This window comes from Teleopsis dalmanni, chromosome X (assembly GCF_002237135.1).
Source record: "Teleopsis dalmanni isolate 2A chromosome X, ASM223713v2, whole genome shotgun sequence".
Taxonomy (NCBI): domain Eukaryota; kingdom Metazoa; phylum Arthropoda; class Insecta; order Diptera; family Diopsidae; genus Teleopsis; species Teleopsis dalmanni.
This window is the reverse complement of record NC_051848.1, coordinates 24,918,677-24,922,433: the sequence shown is the minus strand read 5'-3', so window position 1 is coordinate 24,922,433 and position 3,757 is coordinate 24,918,677. Positions and strand designations below refer to the sequence as shown.

The 3,757-nt window shown below is 29.5% G+C and overlaps 1 long non-coding RNA gene across 1 annotated transcript; it reads left to right on the top strand.

Annotated features, from left to right (window-relative positions):
- Positions 1-2,813: 2,813 nt before the first annotated feature.
- Positions 2,814-3,530, top strand: LOC119689784. Its single transcript, XR_005253483.1, has 3 exons — positions 2,814-2,993; positions 3,063-3,184; positions 3,278-3,530. It is a non-coding gene; the product is annotated as an uncharacterized LOC119689784 (long non-coding RNA).
- The last annotated feature ends 227 nt before the right edge of the window (positions 3,531-3,757 follow it).

Genomic DNA, 3,757 nt, shown 5'->3' with positions numbered 1-3,757 from the left:
AGCTGATGTTTTAGTATTCACATGGCGTGATACTCGTAATATGTTATTGAATACAAAACTTTTATTGTTATATTCTTTTTATATTTACGCCTCAAGATTTAATATAATTTCATATATATTTTTCTATTTATGTGTATTATTTTGATAGTGTGAGCTGCATGACTTCTATATAGGTGTGTAGCATTAAGCAAGGTCTTAAACATTACTATTCGCCACCAAAAAATTGCACAAAGCCAAGCTCTGAGATGACTTTTGTAGGTGCCACGGTACATTAGGATGAACTATCTAAAAACACATAAAGTATAGAAGCCTGAAACTATTTACGAAAACTGAGAGGCCTACCAACACCGCGTTATCAAATCTCAGAACGGTTAAAGGCTCCACGGGAAGGTATGCAGATCTGAGGTTAATTATTGCTTAATCTAATGAAGTGATAAACAATAATTCAGTCAAGGCGTAGAGAGGGGTTATGAAGAAACCTTAATAGAGAGTAAAAGTGCTCAAGTGTATTGACTCAACTAGCTTCAATATAATAATATTAAATAGAAAAAATAATTTTTTTTGAAAACTATGAATAAATTGTGTATAAGTTTTTTATTTAAAGTTTTCTCGCTGAATAAAGTTCGGAAAAATATTACTTTAATATGAATTTTTCCAAAAAATCAATCTATAATTCGAAATTAAAGGCAAAAAAATAGCGTAAAGGAATTAAATTCATTTCGAATTCGAATAAAGAAACAAACAACAGCTGAGCATAAAGCAAATCAACAGTACAGAGCACAGGATCCAATTAGGTGTTGAATGTGTACAAGGATACTACGTAGCGTCAAAATTTCAAGGTTATTGTTCATTGCCTAGCAGGGTCTTACGCATCCTGACACTTGCCGCTTACTAGCCTCGATTTGTGCTTTTTATTTTAATTTTTACTCATTGTCAGCTTTATTATCCTAGCGTTTTTGTTTCATTTATTCGTTTCATTCGTTTTCTTCTTTTTGGCATTATTTATTTATTTTTTTAAGCTAATAAGAAAGTTTAGAAAGTATTTTTTCATTATTTCATTTATTTTTCAATAAATACGCATATATGAGAGCAAATGTAAAGGACAAAACAACAACAACAACAACATCAACAACAACAATTTTGGTGCGTAAGTTAATTTTGTGGCGTTTGAAGGCATTCGCTACCAAAGCAACCAAATGGCACATTTTGCTGAGATATTGTGTATGCCGTTTATAACATTTTTTGCAGTGTACTTCGATATCAATAATTTGCATAATTTCGTACGCTTTTTAATGTGTAAAATTGTGTATAATTTACTTACTTTCTATACTTCGGTGTGATGTGTGTGTTTGCTTATTTTGTTTCAATTTTTGAAGCAGAAAAAATATTAACAAGATTACCAAAATGGAAACAAAACAAAAAAATTCAGATAAGTTTTCACCTGCAGTTTTAAACACGGCTTTTATGTTTTGTTTATTATTTGTTTAGCTTTCCGGAATTTAGCAAATAAATACGATTTTGGTTTTTATTCTCTCCATGCAAATTTGTTTACAAATTCTGGCATACTTTTAGGCTTATGCGAAGAAAATGTTTTAATATTATGAATATTTTTTTCAATTTATTTGTGTAAGAAATGAACAAGAGGAAGAGGGAATGATTTAAAAATTGTAATATTAGTTTGTTGTTAGTTTATTAATAGTGTATGAGAATAGAAAATATACTCCGAATTGACTTACAAAATATTTCCATTCATAAAGAGATATTATATTAGAGATATTATTATAATATAAAATTTTATCTACAAGTTGTAAATTCTACTTTGATCATTTCCTCTAAACTGGTACGGAATAATCGAATTGCCTTACTGCTTTCCTGAAGATTACCCTGTTTAGTTCAACTTACGTGTCGTAAGATCTGGTAAATAAGCCCTGGCTACTTATACAAAGGTCTCTTTAAAAAAAATTTATAAATATTTTTTATATTTCCTTGTAATATGTATACATATAAAATAATTTTTAAATATCGCACATAAGGTTCTATCAAACGTACCTTTTGAAAAAAAGCTTGAGGTCAATCATCAACCAACTGATTGTGCGTTATCAATATGACTTCAAACCTGACAAATCAACCCTAGACCAGATATTCACAGTGCGTCAAATCAAATTTGTCAATTTCGAAACTGCATTTGACACTACGACTAGAAGCACTCACTATGCCGCTATGTCAGAATTTAATATCGCAGCAAAACTTATATGCTTATGTGAAATGACGTTGAGCATCGATCCCTTAGAATCGGGAAAAACCTCTCCACACTGCTTGATACCAAAAAAATTTCAAAGAGGGTGGCTCCTTGTCGTGTGACTACTTTAACCTAATATTGAAAACAATATTAAAAAAACCTATTCCAGTTCCAGCTCGAACCCTTAGTACTTCAATTACTTAACTAAATATTGCAAATGTATGTAAACCAATAAAAACTTAATAAAAATATTCACTCGGAACAAAACTAAATATCGAAAAAAACGTTATTTTAACCGAACTGGAACCAAAACCGAACCGATGTCTTGAACTGAAACGTAACTCATATAAAAAAACTTACGGTTCGAGTTCTTGTTATCTTAATTACTTAATTATATTTTGCATAGATATGTAATCAAAAAAGTAATATATAATAAAATTTGTTGTATATGACTAGAAACTTGTTTTTTATAGAAACTAAAAACATATATACTATCATTGAAGTTTACATCAAAATCCATTTAAAATTATAATTTAAATTGAATCTTACAAGTTTTACTTGGAAAAATAAAAGATGTCAGGTAAAGGTGAAAATGAGTCGACTGGTCAATTCTGGGGCCTACTGAAATTAATAAAGCCTTTTATTGTACCAGTATATGAATCTTCAGAATCACAACCAATTACCGCAGCTAACAAACTGAAGACCCCACAAGATAAAATGGAGAGTCAAGCTTCACTAATAGTGTCGATAAAGAGTAAGTAAACATTCATTTCCTTATAAAATACATGAAAACTATATTTAAATAATATATATCTTTTTATAGATGTATTCCGCAGAGTTTTTCATGTACTTTTATACGCACCATTTACACGTTTTTACGACCACGTTTATGATAGTGTTGGTATCTGGATGGATGATGATATACAGTTCATGTAGCATTAATGGGTAAGAATATACATTAGATAAATAAACTATATAATAATTTTTGGTTTGTCAATAAGTCTTCTATTCAGTTAAGTAAAACAAATTTTTCTTTAGAAATGCGGCTTTCTTCGTCAACACACTCTCCTTCAAAAATAATATAATCATTATAACGCTCCTTTAACTCTTCGATGACTTTTTCATAGACGATTGGACGTTGGTCTCAAAACAGGGCTTCAGTTTTTGTAATTTTCCTGTAAGAACCCTTCTTTTCTTCATCTTTCCACTTGATTTTAAATCAACAAGAAATTATGTAATTCCTTTTTAAATACAATCGTTTTTTTTATTTGATTGCCATAAATAATAAAAATCAAACACATTTGCTGATTATATTAACGCTTTTATTTAAATAACACATTGATTTCTAATGTACTTAATCTGGAAGATTAATCTATATACTATGCGGTAAAGATTGCAAAATTCGCAGTAATACCATGTTTCCACTTGTCTTATTTAGGTAGTTTTGTTCATTAAGACCGCTAATGAGGATAATTAACTATACAAAGTGATTTCATATAAATGAGCTCATTATAAATA